Source organism: Taudactylus pleione, unplaced genomic scaffold, assembly GCF_031769625.1.
Source record: "Taudactylus pleione unplaced genomic scaffold, aTauple2 ptg000897l, whole genome shotgun sequence".
Taxonomy (NCBI): Eukaryota; Metazoa; Chordata; class Amphibia; order Anura; family Myobatrachidae; genus Taudactylus; species Taudactylus pleione.
The window spans coordinates 491,044-508,608 of record NW_028285298.1 but is presented as its reverse complement, the minus strand read 5'-3'; positions in this window follow the sequence as shown (position 1 = coordinate 508,608).

The following is a 17,565-nucleotide window of genomic DNA, read 5'->3' as shown; positions in this document are numbered from 1 at the left end:
ATATTTTCATATTCGATTAATCTATAATGCGGGGTACACACCTGACCGACGCAGCGGCCGGCCCTTCTGCCGACCGAGCTAAAGATTTAGTAAGCATATACACTTTCCTATCGCCCACTCTACATACTTGCTGACTTTTCTGCCCCAAGTCAGCCTAGAGGGGCAAGGCGACCACAAAGATGGGCTGTGCGCGAGAAGGGGGGGGGGGTGATGAAACACCCCACTATACAGTGCCAAGATCACAGGCATTGCATAGCAGGGGGCAGGGCTACGATTGTGATTCTGAGCGAAACGCGTCATCAGCCCCTCCCCTGGACCGTCCAATTGTGTTCTGCAAGTGATGGCGACTGCAGAGGGTTGTAAGCGGCTGGCAGGGTGTGCAGACGGCTAGAGGTGGGTGCGGAATACTTGCCATCTTTCCCAGGCATCTAGGAGCACCACCCGAGTTTTGGTAGCCTCCTGGCCATTTCGGGAGGGTAGGCAAGTATGCCACCTGATATGTCTGGACAGACGTCATAACTGGGTGGTCAATAAAATTTGTCATTGTCGCTTGTTCCTGTTGCCAGCATTATGGGTTGGTCGCCCGTACAGACCGGCAGATGTGCACAATATCCTTCAGATATATCTTATTTGCTGTACTGCACGGCCGGCGCGATATATCTGTGACCTACGTCGTTTGCAGGTACATCGCGTGCACACACGGCCAGATGCACTGAATAGTCTTGTGGGAGCGTGGGTCGACTTCCGGGCTCGTTCGGACGTGGGCACAGAGATGGGACGCCTGTTCCTGTCGGAAGTTTTGCACCCAACATCGGGTGGGTGTATCTGTCCGGCTTCATGTACGCAGCCGCAATCGTTGGCATCGGGAGTATACGAATGATTGCGTCTGCAGATGGAAAGAGTGGGCGGGCCGGCCATTCGCAAACAAATACCACCTGGTGGCTTTATGCTTTAATGAAAATCGTTCAGTTGACAAGTCTGACTAAACTACAAATGTGAACGCGGATGAACGATAATCGTTCATCGTTTGACTCAGAAAGTGAACGATTTTTTTCAAACTATTATCGTTAAAGATATCGTTTAATGATAATCGTTAAAATATCGTTGTGTATACACACGGTCAGATTTGTCAGATGAACGATTGAACGATTTGCGAACGATTTGCAAACGATTTGCAAAAGATTGAATGATTTTTGACTGCATTAAAATTAATGAAAATCGTCCAAAACTGACTGCAAACACATCAGATGTCAGATATCGTTATCTGGCAAACGGAACGCGCATCGTTCATCGTTCATCCATGTCAGATATGTCAGACTTTCCTTTAGATATGAACGATTGAAAGATTTTTTAAATCGTTATCGTTCATATCTGAAGAAAAATCTGACCGATTTTGTTACCAACTATTTTATGAACGTTCATAAAATCGTTCATAAAATCATTGGTAACAAAATCATTGTGTGTGTATGCAGTTGTAAGATTTTTTGAACGATTATCGTTAAACTATATAGTTTAATGATAATCGTTTGAAAAAAATCGTTCACTTTCTGAGTCAAACGATGAACAATTATCGTTCATGCGCGTTCACGTTTGTAATTTGTAGTTCAGTCAGACTTGTCAACTTAACAATTTTCATTAAGGGAATATGCAAAATCGTTTGTAGTTCAAAAAAATTGTTAATTACACTTTAAAAAATCTGACAATCGATTTTATGAACGATTATCTGTCAGATTATCTGTCAGATTTTTTTACAGTGTAATGAACGATTTTTTTGAACTACAAACGATTTTTGCATATTCCCTTAATGAAAATCGTTGGGTTGGTCAGTCTGACTGAACTACAAACGTGAACGCGCATGAACGATATAGTTCATCGTTTTAACTTAGAAGGTGAACGATTTTTCAACGAATAAACGATATTGTTAACGATAATCGCTCAAAAAAATTGTGTGTGTGTGTGTATGCACCTTTAGTAATCATTTTGTTTATCTGATCCTTCTGAGGGACACGGCACAGAGGTGTTCTGCCTGTACTGTGTTATGCTGGGTACACACTGTACCATATATTGGCCAATCTTTGGCTCTGTGCTGGATCACAATGACCATCGTATAGTGTGTACCTGTACCCACTATTCATTGTTTGTAGCAATAGATCGAGTCGTTGTATGGCAAATTACGCAGAATGTACCCGGACGTGATATATCAGTACATTGTTAACGGACCATTGCTAGAACAACGCAACATGCGTACCCAGCTTAAGACGGGTATTAGGGATGCCCGCTTCATGCATGCACACAGGGTAGTATGTTGGTCTCAGGAGTCTGTGCCAGTGATCTGAAGCAATTCTGCCTGACAGGAAGGCCCGAGGTGGCAGCAGGAAGCACGATATCCTGGAGGGTGTTATAGCAACCAGACTGCCAGCTGGCATTGTGTGTTTGTCATAGTTTTCTGGTCTTACCCTCAGTCATAGTGTGGGGGTGGTACCCCTCTCTGCCCGTCCGTGGCATGCTTTCCAGGGGAGACTAAAATCCATTGTCAAACATCCATTTCATTCCTAACGTGGCTTCAAAACTATAAACTTCCATTATTCACATTACAGTGTGTCTGTGTGATAACTTCCACCGTACAGTAACTGTGAACGTGAACTGGGGGCACGTGAGTGTGAACGTGAACTGGGGGCACTACGGTGTGTTTAACACAAGTGCGGTGCTGGGCGTATATACACCTTAACCTCGCCAGCATAACATATTGACAATTTGATTGGTAGGGACCCCCACAAGTTAGTTGCCCTGGGGACCCCACAAACCTTAATCCAGCCCTGGTGTGGGTATAGTACCAGCAGTATGATTAGATTTTCCTATACTGGTTATAGAAGCGTGTGTCGCCCTCCGCCAGCTGTATAGTGTAGCGTTCAGTGATATTTTGGTCCCCGGATACCGCAGTGCGAGCTCTGTCAGATACTCTGTGCTCCGATTGACCCTTATGTTGTAATCCTGAGTGAAATCTCCGGCTCAGCACCTCTCTGAAATAAAATTGTTTATTAAGCCACAGCTCACTGGAAAGCCTGTGTGCAGTCAGACACATGGCAGAGCTTCTCAGCCAGTATATTAAGTTTCGTACAGCTGATGACATCTCTGCGAGGAACGGTCAGGAGAGGGACACGGCACAGAATATTATTTTCTTGCTGAGAGACAAAGGGCTTGATTCAGGCCAGGGTTGTACGCTATGCCGATATTTATGGAGTTGAGCGATTATCGAGAAACCGCGCATGTGTCAAGGTACATTTTCCGTAGTCGCTCGCAGCAACAATTTACTCGCAGTGTGATTTACAGTCAGAGAGCTTTTGGGGGAGTGTCGGCAAAGAACGGCGACGTGCCAGGGGCGTGTCACATCCTGCATCTGCGATCCCGTATGCAAGGAAAATTACTCCGGCGTCTCTGTTCCCGCAGTCATTCTGTGCCACCATAGGCTTACTCAGAAGGCCGATAATCATCGAAGGATCTGTGACAATGCAGCGTCTTTGTACGCAGAGGCTGGGACTGGCAAAGCCACAGTTAGAGCGTCTCAATACGTTCCTCGCCGTCTGCGACATTTGTATATCTTTGCAAAGCTGCGGCGCACACGGACGCAGTGGCGGCAGCATTAGCGCTCAACACAGGGTCAGGCCCAATGTCAACGGGTTAAGGTACAGGCTCCTGGTGACTCGGCACAGAACTCTGTGGCCCATCATACTCTTTAAAAAAAGAAAAAAAAAAAAGTGATTTTCGAGCACGTAAATCATCCGGTCATGCAGAGCGTTTTAATTGCGTATAAATCTGCCTCACCCGTACGTCAATGTACTGCCCCATGCGAGTTTTGGGAACTGCCCCTGGATAATCCATCTGCTCCTAATTTTTGTAGAAGAGCGGACGCAATGGCGAGTGCGCAGGGTATAAAGGGGTGAAATGGTCACTGCGACCCACTCATTTATTAATACATTACAGCTTTCCTGCTAAAATACTGCTTCAGTTAGCTTCAGCCATATATTAATGAGACGGGGGGGGACGTCCATGTGGCGCTGTGTTTACGTTGTTGGTAATGTGCGTCACGGGTTCGCTATAAAGCACGAGGGGTCCTGTTGGAAGTATAGGCCAATCTCTGTGTATATGGAGGATAAATTGCTCGGTGGCCTTGGGCAGCTAAACCATCTTTTTACTATGTGGGAGCATGAAGACATCTGGCTGCATTTATTAAGGAACTCTCCTGTCTGCCATTGTCACATATAGGGCCGAGCATCTGCATAGCCGCCTCCCAGTCACCGCCCAGTATCGTCCAGTATATTGTCAAGACCAGAGATGTGGCTGCAGTGCAGGTCAAAATTCAAATAGTGGAGACACACCAACTGCCAGTAAGTCCAGACCGGAAATATTTGGAGCGGCAGTTGGAGTGTCTCCACTATTTGAATTTTGGACTGTGCTGCAGCCCCACCTCTGGAACCGCCACTGGTCAAGACCGTTCTGAGACTGCATGTCTCTCAATTCCAAATGCAACTATGTGCGCATGGACACGTGCGCAATGCGACTTAGATGCTTACGCAGAAGAAAAAAGTTGCTCAACGGCGTCCGGCAGTTGTAACACAGCTGGACTGACAGCGATGTAGAGTGACAAATCTGAGCTCCTGCACCCTTTAATCCCAGCCCCAACCCACCAGTGGGCACAACAATCACTCTCATCACGTGCTGCCTGCTTTACCCAGCGCGTTTCGCTGCTTCTCCATTGCTTGCCCTCCATTCCCCATTAAATTATTTAATTATTTTTTATTTTTTGCTCCGTATCTCCATTTTCAGCCCTGGAGCTAAAAGGGGCTGGGTACTGGATCGGAAAAGTCAGGTTGCCGACTATCAGAGTACCGACAGTTCATCCCGATAGTTAGAATCCCGACAGACTTCTGTAAGTATTATAACCCTCCCCCTAACCCACCTCTCCCGCAGCCTAACCCTAACCCTCCCCTAGTGCCTAACCCTAATACGTACAGGACTTCGGAGTCGGTATTCTGACTGTCAGCATCCGGACTGTCGAGGTGCTGACTACATCCCAGCAAAAAAGTGTTAGTAACAGAGTCATTTTTTTTTCTATGAAAAAATTGTCGATATTCGCCTAAAGTTACGAGTGCATAGTAGCGTCCTGAGAGGCTTATTTTATTATTTTCCAATATTATTTCACTGATTTTCTTCCGGTTTCTGCAGCCGGTTAGAAGAATGAGAAATGATACCATAGAGAAGATACCGGACCTGCGTACCGCCGAGCGCCTTTATAGGAAAAGCAATAGTAACACATCAAAAACTCTGCGCTACACAGTGATAATAAAACTCGTAACTGCGCCACAAGTGAGCGATTACAGAGCTGACCTCTTCTCTTGGCTCTGCCGCAGCAAATTGGGAAACAAAAACATAGGACAGTATTTTTTTTATTATCGTAATAAACCCAGATATCTGACTAGAAAGCCAGTCAGTGCCGTATTCCTATACTTATTGCTGCGGAATCTTTGCTACCAGTCTTGCTGGGCTGCGTTTTTTCCTACCATTGTGCCCAAGACGCGATGACGGAATAAGGATGTCTCTCCGGGAGGCGGCGCGGTGTGTTTGTGCAGCTGCCATTTTGTAGCGCCGCCTGATGTGAGCCTGGCCTATTTGTACAGCTGCCACAGGCATCTCTCTGATTTCGCTCTGTCATATTAGATCCCCTCCCCGGCTGCCTGACTCAAAGCCTGGGCTCACGGTTGGCACATGTTGTAGCTCAGTCACCGTGATATCACAGGGCGGATAAAAATAACACGCGCGATCTGTGTGTGTATCTCGGCCTCCTCGGGCCACGAGGGATGCAATCTGTTCTATTATGCATGACGATTGCTTGACAAACTTGCCATGGAACGATGCAGTTTCCAAGCAATCCCTGTGCCAGCATCGCCTTGCATTACTGGCTGTGGCAGATTACCTGATTTCATGTTAGAGGTTGACAGAAAGGCCATGCATCCTTTATGAGGAGAGCTCAGTTAGGGACATATGTATCAAAGCTTGTTGTGAGATCAAATTGTGAAATATATATCACCAACCAATCAGCTCCAAACTATCATTTCTTAAACACAGCCTGCAAAATGTAAGTTAGAAGCTGATTGGTTGGTGATATATACCTCACAATTTTACCCCACATCAAGCTTTGATACATATGCCCCTTAGGGAGCTATATAACAGGACCCTGCGGTATCTACCATCATGTATCATGGCAGAGAGTAATGTTCAGGGGAGGTTTGAGAGAAGAGGGGGCTCATATGCAAGCTTCCTTTCTCACCTGCACTGCCGGAACATGGTGACCTCTCTACTGCGCATGCACACTTAAATATGGGTGTGGTATGTTTGGTTCGACGCTCCCGCAATGTTGACCTTTTATCATGTCAACTTAAAAATGTCAGTATGGTCACAATGTCAACACTGAACATGTCGTCATTGACCAGGTCGACATTCAGCATTTCAACACGGATGCTATGTCGACATGGTAGTAACCCTTACCGTAACGGCAACCTGAAGTGTCCTGGAGATGTAGGCAATATCAACTGTCTCAATATCGACGTTCTGTCAATGTCGACATTTTACAAATGTGATTACATTCTGCTGTCAGCATTTGCGAATGTCGACACACCGACGGTGTGACTGCGTACTGTAAATACTCTGTTATGTTAAATGGGCCCCCATTTATGAATGATGGCTATTGCAGTGCGACCTGGGTTTGACATTACCGCCCATGATCGCGTTGCAACATGCAATCATAACGCCTGGATGTACCATCCGGCACACTTAGGTAGAGGGGCACAGACTCCATTGCCGGGAGGGTCACGGAGCATCGGAATCCCATGGGGGATGTGAGAATGGAGGAATCACAGCAGGAATCGGAGTATCAGGTACACCTCCTTAATACATCCAGCTGTAACTTAATATTTGTGGTTAACCCCCAAAAATTAGTGTTTTGGGGTATTATACCTGAATTATACAATGATAAATGGGTGCCATGATGACATATGATTATCAAAGAGCAATATGGCTGTCTCGTATGCGCCTGCTATCACACATACTGTATCGGGTGCAGTTTCAGGCCGCGCAGGGACAGCAGAGGAAGCGACGTCACGTCTAGGCTCGGAGATGGAAAACCAGCGCTGAATACAATAACTTATATTTCCATCTATGAAGTATCAGATTCACTTAAGATCATTAGACTGGGATGTTATTTCCTTACATTGCCGGAAGCAGTAATTGTCATAATAACCATTTCTATTCCCTATACGCGCGTGGGACTGCCGGTCCCTGCAGCAAGTGTACGGGCGGGCGTCCGAAGAGATCACTCCCGCAGGCTACCGGCTCCGGTCCTGTCTGTGATGCTGCCCTGCAGGTTACGTAAGCTGTCGGCTGCTATCACTGTATATATGTGTGCGATGCATGTAGCACTATGGGGTCTATTTACTAAGCTTTGTTAGGAGATAAAGTGAACGCTGATAGGAGCTGATTGGCTGGTACCGTAACTGCCATGTCACAGGCTATGTTTGAAAAAATACAGTTAGGAGCTGATTGGTTGGTACCTCCCAGGATCTCCAGGGTAGGAATGATCCAGTGTAGAAAAGCAGGGATTTCCAGCGACGCAGAAAAATATTTATGTTATCGGATAATTTTCTGTCTCGTGTATGCTTCAAAAAAAAAAAAAAGTATTTAGGGTCCGTATTTATGACATAATATAATAAAGCCACTTTGCCAACGGAAACAGAATTTTATTTTTGGCAGCAAATGTGTGAAGTGATAATATATAGAATATAACATACTATTTATGTGGGTTTACCGCAGGGCCGTTTAAGAAAGGAGAGGGCCTTTAGGCAGTCTGAGCAGCCCCCCCCCCCCCCCTCTCTGTCGCTAGTACTGTGCCAAAGACTACTGAGCATGTGCAGATCTATGGGGAAATGGCGCCATTTCAGCGCTATAGTCTATGGGTGCAGAACCAGGAGCCTATGGTCACTGCCCACCCTGCACCCATTATAGCTATGCTCAGGGTTTATTGCCTGTTAGTGCTAGAGATTACCCCAAGTAATTCTGTCAGCCGCATGGCGGAGCCTATTTATCATATAGCACTGTGGCCCTTGTGCCGTTACCATGCCTGTTCTGGTAGCGCTATCAGAGAATAAATTCAGAACACACACACCCCATTACAGATCTATTACAACGATGGATACACACACACCATTACAGATCTATTACAACGATGGACACACACACACACCATTACAGATCTATTACAACGATGGACACATACACCATTACAGATCTATTACAACGATGGATACACACACACACCATTACAGATCTATTACAACGATGGATACACACCCCCCATTACAGATCTATTACAACGATGGACACACACACCATTACAGATCTATTACAACGATGGACACACACACACCCCATTACAGATCTATTACAACGATGGACACACACACCCCATTACAGATCTATTACAGCGATGGACACACACACACACACCATTACAGATCTATTACAACGATGGACACACACACACCATTATAGATCTATTACAGCGATGGACACACACACCCCATTACAGATCTATTACAGCGATGGACACACACACCCCATTACAGATCTATTACAACGATGGACACACACCCCATTACAGATCTATTACAGCGATGGACACACACACACCCCATTACAGATCTATTACAGCGATGGACACACACACCCCATTACAGATCTATTACAACGATGGACACACACACCCCATTATAGATCTATTACAACGATGGACACACACCCCATTACAGATCTATTACAGCGATGGACACACACACCCCATTACAGATCTATTACAACGATGGACACACACACACCATTACAGATCTATTACAACGATGGACACACACCCCATTACAGATCTATTACAGCGATGGACACACACACCCCATTACAGATCTATTACAACGATGGACACACACACCATTATAGATCTATTACAACGATGGACACACACACCCCATTACAGATCTATTACAGTGATGGACACACACACCCCATTACAGATCTATTACAACGATGGACACACACACCCCATTACAGATCTATTACAGCGATGGACACACACACCCCATTACAGATCTATTACAGCGATGGACACATACACCATTACAGATCTATTACAACGATGGATACACACACACACCATTACAGATCTATTACAACGATGGATACACACCCCCCATTACAGATCTATTACAACGATGGACACACACACCATTACAGATCTATTACAACGATGGACACACACACACCCCATTACAGATCTATTACAACGATGGACACACACACCCCATTACAGATCTATTACAGCGATGGACACACACACACACACCATTACAGATCTATTACAACGATGGACACACACACACCATTATAGATCTATTACAGCGATGGACACACACACCCCATTACAGATCTATTACAGCGATGGACACACACACCCCATTACAGATCTATTACAACGATGGACACACACCCCATTACAGATCTATTACAGCGATGGACACACACACACCCCATTACAGATCTATTACAGCGATGGACACACACACCCCATTACAGATCTATTACAACGATGGACACACACACCCCATTATAGATCTATTACAACGATGGACACACACCCCATTACAGATCTATTACAGCGATGGACACACACACCCCATTACAGATCTATTACAACGATGGACACACACACACCATTACAGATCTATTACAACGATGGACACACACCCCATTACAGATCTATTACAGCGATGGACACACACACCCCATTACAGATCTATTACAACGATGGACACACACACCATTATAGATCTATTACAACGATGGACACACACACCCCATTACAGATCTATTACAGTGATGGACACACACACCCCATTACAGATCTATTACAACGATGGACACACACACCCCATTACAGATCTATTACAGCGATGGACACACACACCCCATTACAGATCTATTACAGCGATGGACACACACACTGATACAAAATGTCTTTTTTTTTTTTTTACCATTTATTACAGTTCTTTCATTTATGTGGAAAACAATTCTTTAATTTCAATCCAGTCCAGTTCCCGGTAAGAGTTGGCTTTGGCGTGGCAATAAATAAAGCACAGGGACAGACGCATAACATGGCTGGAGTTGACCTGAGTGGAGACAACTTTACGTTGCCATTTTACGTGTCGCGTCAAAATGAGATCTTTTCGTCTTGACGTCAATCTTTTTTTAACTGAGGTCTTACCAGATTTCCTTGTAGACATTAGTCATTTTTCCTCCTATTATCACCGTAAATTCAAAATTGATCCCGTGCGAAGCCGAGCGGGTTGCTAGTTATTTAGAAATTAAATGCAGTTTGAGAAATCACAATGGTCAGAATCACTTCTATATTTTTGTTTTGCTTTCAGTGCTTTTTCCATCAGTTTGTGAAATGTCAGCTCATTCATTTTGCCGTTTAAATACATCCGGTAGTTTGCAACTCGGCCAAAAATCGCCCAAATCTGGTCCTTGAGCAAATCTCACTACGTTACATATATTCCCGACAAGCTCCACACAGATGGTGACCTGGTCAGGAATTGTACTCATGACCCCAGTGTTGCGTGGCAGCGATGCTAACCACTGTTCCATCACGCTTCAAAATTTGATTACACCTTAGTTTAAAGGTACAGTTACACAGACGTTAACAGTTACACGCGAGCATACACCAGTAACTGCAGATACTTGCAGAAATAGACACTGGACCTCATTCAGAGTCGGTCGAAGCGGCCGCACAGTCGTACAGAAAAAGGGTCCGGATATGCAAATGATTCCCTCGCAAGTTGCATCCCTAAGGTCGGATTGTTAGCTGGCCGACCAAGGGGTGGATGCGGTCGGACCGCTAAAAATACGCCCACATGTCGTACGCATAGTACGTCATCTCCGGCTACATAAGGATTAATCGCGAGCATCGACAGCCATCGGAACTGGTCATAGAGCTAAAGGTTGACCTGACCCTCTCTTAAGCTCTACGATCATTTCAGTGTCAAACCTCCCATGTCACGTGTGCCATGACACTACTTTGTAATTTATGCATTCCCATAAAACGCCGTTCGCACAATTCGGCACGCCTGCGTTCGGATCTCCACTCCCCCGTTTTCAAGCACCTTCCCCTATTACCACCCACAAACGCCTCATTCTGTCACTCAAACTACCGACCTGGCTGTGTTCAAGGAGAGAGAAATTTCTGATCGTAACGGCTAGTTTGCGCACGCGCATTTGCGACCTTTACGCATGCGCAGTTTAGGGAACATCGGCTGCGTACGACCGTGCGGCCGCTTCGACCGACTCTGAATGAGGTCCACTGTTGTTTACATTGCAGCGTTAACAGTAATCTTCTGGTTTATCATCTTATTTCTCATTTATCAAGTGTAACCGTTGTTGCCCGATGAGCTTACAATCTGCTGCAGGCGTATAGGAAGCGCAAGTGCGTTGTGTGTATGTGCTCACAATTCACTGTAATTAAAGAGTGGATTAAAACTAAAAGTAGGACCAGGGATCTGCGGGGCCTAACAGACCTGTAAGTATCTTTAGTAACTGAAGGATATAAATAGTTTTATGATCGCTTTCTGGAGATGGAAAATACATTACCGCTTAACAACTGGAATTTCTCTATTGAAACTGGATATCGCTTCTCTGTTCGCTGTATTCCTCATAATCCTACGTCCATTTGTCAGACATTCCGGTGCATCAGTCCAGGGCCAAGCATCCGGCTTCTGCGACGTCCGCACCGCAGAGTGATGGGTGTTTTATGACATTATTGCTGCAGAGATTATGGGTTATTTAATGTGGAAGATGAACGATGAGGTTCTGCGCTCAGTGCTCCGATAGCTGTATCCATACCGGGGACAGAGAAGGGCACTGGTCGGGGGGTGGGGGAGAAATCCGGAAAGTTCATTACATTTTATTGCATTTGTGATGGATTTCAAACGGCAATTTATCCAGTCACAAGCTGGAATGAAGGCGGCGTAATGTAGCCAGCTCTGACTTTGTAGCGCTCTCATTACCAGGCCCAAGGCTTTAAGTGTTGCAGCGTTCGCCTCATTATCCGATTAATTTTTTATAATGTAATCTTGATGCTTATTAGACATCACAGACCCATATAGCCTCATCAATCCTGATACAGTGCCACAGGGACAGCGTGAGAGTACTGGGCGTCCCCACACCACGTCACTGGATGGGCCGGGAGACGGAATGGTTGTCTACTGTCCAACTCCCACCCCATCCATTCAGACTGGAAATTCTGCTCGTCCCAGTGCTAGGTGCGCAGGGCGCCCACTGTCCCAGGCATAAAGTCCAGACCGTGCAGACAGTCCCCAAAAATCAGTAGAGTTGTGGTCAGTGTGATACATCTGACTTTCAGGTTCAGATTTGCTTCAAAATAAAAATTTTTAATTTAAAAAAAAAAGGATATTTTTTTTTTTTTTTTTTTTAATACTGTAAAAAAAAATTTGAATGATAAAACTGATTTGTGCCTGATTTCAAAAACCTCTACTGATAAATTTACCTCATAATGTTTCATTCCCAGCTTTGCTATGTCTCATGTGACAGACACCATTTTGTTTTGCATTCAGCTGGATACTTGCACATTTATCTTTGATAATCATATAAATTAAAAAAAAAAAGAGTAATTTTGTTCTAAAATTCAGTGATTGATGAGCTGATCATGCTGGTAATGGTATAAAATAGTGCGGCACAAATATGACGGTCTCTTCGTTTCTGACTCCCTGAACTGCGCTGTGGATTTGAGCTCAAAATGTAAAGCGTCACTGATATTAACTGCAAAGCTTGGTGTATTTTTTCACGTAATATTAGTGCTGCTTTAGTACCAATAGGGTGAGCTTTGGTAAATGTTTTGTATGTTATGAAAAAAAAATAAAAATCATTCCACTTATAAAAGCGTATGTAATCTGGCATGAAGCTCGGCTGGCAGCGCCTGTCTGGCAGAACACAATATTCATAGGAACAGGCTGTTCATTAGCGGCTCTGCTTCTAACTTTGTATCAGCCCTGTTATATCTTGGTTACTATAGAAGGTTTGTGTAACTTACCCGAGCCAATAATATTAGAATTACATTTTCTGAAACATATTTTAGGACCATTTCACATGTGTTGTAAACTGCATACCTTTTACAATCAGAGATGATATTCTCTGTGCTGCTGGGGTACCCTGCTCCTTCCACTATATAACTCTCAGTCTGTGGCTTCCTGCTGCCTCCATTCCCCTCCTCACATCATGTCACTGGCCCTGTCACATGCAGCCCTGTCCTCACTATCACTCATCTCCTTATATACTCTGTGCTGCTGGGGCCATGCTTCTTCCGCTATATAACTCTCAGCCTGTGGCTTCCTGCTGCCTCCATTCCCCTCCTCACATCACTGCCCCTGTCACATGCAGCCCTGTCCTCGCTAACACATCACTCATCTCCTGATATACTCTGTGCTGCTGGGGCCATGCTTCTTCCGCTATATAACTCTCAGTCTGTGGCTTCCTGCTGCCTCCATTCCCCTCCTCACATCATGTCACTGCTCCTGTCACATGCAGCCCTGTCCTCACTATCACTCATCTCCTTATATACTCTGTGCTGCTGGGGACCCTGCTCCTTCCACTATATAACTTTGTATGTGCCTTTCTACTGCCTCCATTCCCCTCCTCACATCATGTCACTGCCCCTGTCACATGCAGCCCTGTCCTCACTAACACATCACTCATCTCCTGATACACTGTGTTGCTGGGGACCCTTCTCCTCCCACTATATAACTTTGTATGTGGCTTCCTGCTGCTCCCATTCCCCTCCCCACATCATGTCACTGCCCCTGTCACATGCAGCCCTGTCCTCACTAACATATCACTCATCTCCTGATATACTCTGTGCTGCTGAGGCCATGCTTCTTCCACTATAAAACTCTCAGCCTGTGGGTTCCTGCTGCCTCCATTCCCCTCCTCACATCATGTCACTGCCCCTGTCACATGCAGCCCTGTCCTCACTAACACATCACTCATCTCCTGATATACTCTGTGCTGCTGGGGCCATGCTTCTTCCGCTATATAACTCTCAGCCTGTGGCTTCCTGCTGCCTCCATTCCCCTCCTCACATCACTGCCCCTGTCACATGCAGCCCAGTCCTCACTCATCTCCTGATATACTGTGTGCTGTTGGGAGTGACCCTGCTCTTTTCACTATATAACTCTCTTTGTGAATTTGCATCTAAAGTGTTCCTGCAGCCTAGTGTAGGTATAAATCAATCAGCCAATCCGTTGCTAGGAACTGTTACATCACAGACAAGCAGAGGCACACTTTAGTTGGGTTTCCTGATGCCCAGAAATACCATCCTTCACCCCCTGGGTGCTGGAATTATTATACAACTTGTGTCTGCACTGGGCAAGTAGGATAGGAAAGGACAGATACTTGTTCAGGAAACAAAGAACATAATTATGTGCTGAGTGTCTCCACATTGGGCCTGACTCAGCATGGATCGCGATTGCGATGGCGTATTCGCATGTAGTTCTGCTGCATGTAAATGTTTCCAACCTCTTAGCCAGCTCACTACCATTTATTACATCGGCCGATTGCAATTGCGTGCCATGCTGAATCAGGCCCTACGTCGCCAGGGGCAGATTTATAAAAATCCGCAGGTTTAATGCAGATGTTGTAAATATTTGTCTTCGTGTAAATTTGCAAAGTGCAGATAATTATCTTCATGTGAATTTACCAATGTTCTCTTTGCCAGGAGACTGGCTCTGATAAGGGAACATCCCGGCACAGAGTTGGCATCAGCCGGTGCACACGCGTCAGTGACGGAGAGGGAGTTAGTAGACCATAGGCAACTATAGGGTAAGGCCATCTGGAGATGGCGTTATCCTCTCGGAGCCAAGCTTGGTATCTGACAGCTTCGCAGCCCCCTTAGACAGGGCCGGCTCTAGGGATGTTCGACCGGTGCGGTCGCACAGCGGTGCCACCCATAGAAGGCGCACCACTCCCCGAACTTCCCGATTTCAGCAGGACAGTACTGTCCCGCTATTCCACCCATGGGCCGAAGTGGCCCACGGGTGATCAAATCGGGAGGTTGAGGACCCCCACCGCCGCCCGAAGTGTGAATGGATGCAGCGTGCATGCATGGCATACATTCACAGACGGGAGAGGGCTGGGGGAAGCCCAGCCAGTGACGGAGGGCTGGGCTTTGACGTTATTTGGAGGCGTTCACCAAGTGGGAACAAGCGCGATACTTTTTCGCACTGAAAACTAGCAATGTCGGCGAAAAGTCCGGGACTTTTCGCACCTAATTGAATATGCCCCTTGTGATTGCATATGAATTATGGAATTAACTTTATTTTGCACAGTGTCAAAGAAATCTAAATCAACAAGCAGCATAGTTTTGCCATAGGACTAAATGTAACGTTATGATGTGCCTGAAATATTCTCTGTACAGCGCCGCAGAATGTGTGCGCTATATAGTATAGCTGTCAGTAAATGTAGCATCTTAGATTTAGGGAAAATAAATGGTACCTACAGATTGCTCCCATTGACCTATTAAGGTTTGGCTCATGGTAGGAAGTGGCCGTGTACTGAGGGGCTCAGGTTATTGTTATTTGCTCATGTGATTGTGCAGTCTGGGCTGTTAGAACCCGTTGTCGCTCGATTCCCGGACGCCACTCGTGCCCTCATAAATAATTCACCAGTGTAGAGTCAGTGAGTGGCTGAGGGAACAATAGAGGTCATTGTGCAGGTTTCCTGTGAGAGTTACAGAGCAGATAAATGAATCATACCGTTCTGTAACCAAGATGGTCACTTATAGACGATGGGGGGGGGGGGGGGCTGGTGAGAGTGGGGGGGGGGTTTCTCTGGTGGGACTTGGCATGGAATATAACAGTAGTGGATTGCTTTAGAGTGATTTTCACATCTCACGTATTTGTATTTGCTCCTGCCGTTCACCCTCTTTCCTTCTATTGTATTGTATGGGTTGAGCCGACAGTCATGATAATGCATTCTATCAATTCGCATTACTGAGGCATGAGGTACCAGGTACGAGGTTGGGTTGATTATTGGTTCAGCCCAAAATATGCCTCCATCCTCTATCTTGCAGTCAGCTGTGCCTTTGCCATATGTAGGAAATAAAGGGCCTGATTCAGAGCCGCTCGTAAGCGGCAGCTCGTTCGCTCTGAGCGATGTTTGCCCAACTGCGCATGCGTACGGATCGTTATACGCATGCGCGAACCAGTCAGTGCGGTCGAAATTCATGTGCTCGCTAATTTGAGTGACAGGAGGAGGCGTATGTGGGTGGTAACGGGAAGGTGCTTGAAAACGGGGAGTGGAGATCAGAACGCAGGCGTGCCTAAAGGTCAAAACGGGCGTTTTATGGGTGTGCATAATTAATACAGCAGCGTCATTGACCACGTCACTGGGTTATTCTATAGCCAGAACTGCTCACAAGATTGTGGTAGGAAAAACCAACCACAAGAATAGCGAGCAGTTCATACGCTGGTCGATTACTCGATTAATCTAATAAATAGCGGACATGACGTAGGATGCGAGCGGCCAGGGGGCGTAGTTTTCAAAAAAACAACCGCAAGTTTTGTTCGCTCGTTCAGACCTAGAGGCGTGAACAGACCGCAAAGAGAGAACGGTTCATTAGAATAGCCACCCCTATTTTCTGGACGAGCAAGCGCTAATTGCGTCCGGCTCTGAATCAGGCCCCTAGATAGGTTCCTCCTCAATGTTTTGATTCTCAAACCATCCCAAATGTGAAGCTAGGACAAATCCAGCTACACACCGCCATACCACACCTTGGTCAGAAATGTGCACTCCCCTTTTTCAGGCCACACTTCCAAACAATACCTTGGTCTGCACAGTCCCTACCCTTTCTTAGGCCACACCCTCAAACCACACCTTGGACAGCACTGGTTACTCCCCTTTCTCAGGCCACATCTTGGTCACCACTGACCACTCCCCTTTCACAGGCCACACCTTGGTCAGCACTGGCTACTCCCCTTTGACAGACCACACCTTGGTCAGCACTGGCTACTCCCCTTTGACAGACCACACCTCCCAGACATCACCTTGGTCAGCACTGGTGACTCCCCTTTCACAGGCCACACCTTGGTCAGCACTGGCTACTCCCCTTTGACAGACCACACCTTGGTCAGCACTGGCTACTCCCCTTTGACAGACCACACCTCCCAGACATCACCTTGGTCAGCACTGGTGACTCCCCGTTCTCACGCCACAACCCCACACCATGTGCTGGTCACTGCATGTCACATTGATTACATAGGGGAGGGGTATTCCCACCTCAGGACTTCACGAAACACAATTGGGTGTGTGGCCAAGGCTATTAAATTATGTGCGGTTTTCCAAAGACCGGAAAACCCTCCTTTCTGTCTAATCAGTCCCATGCCGTCATCATCTGACCATTTT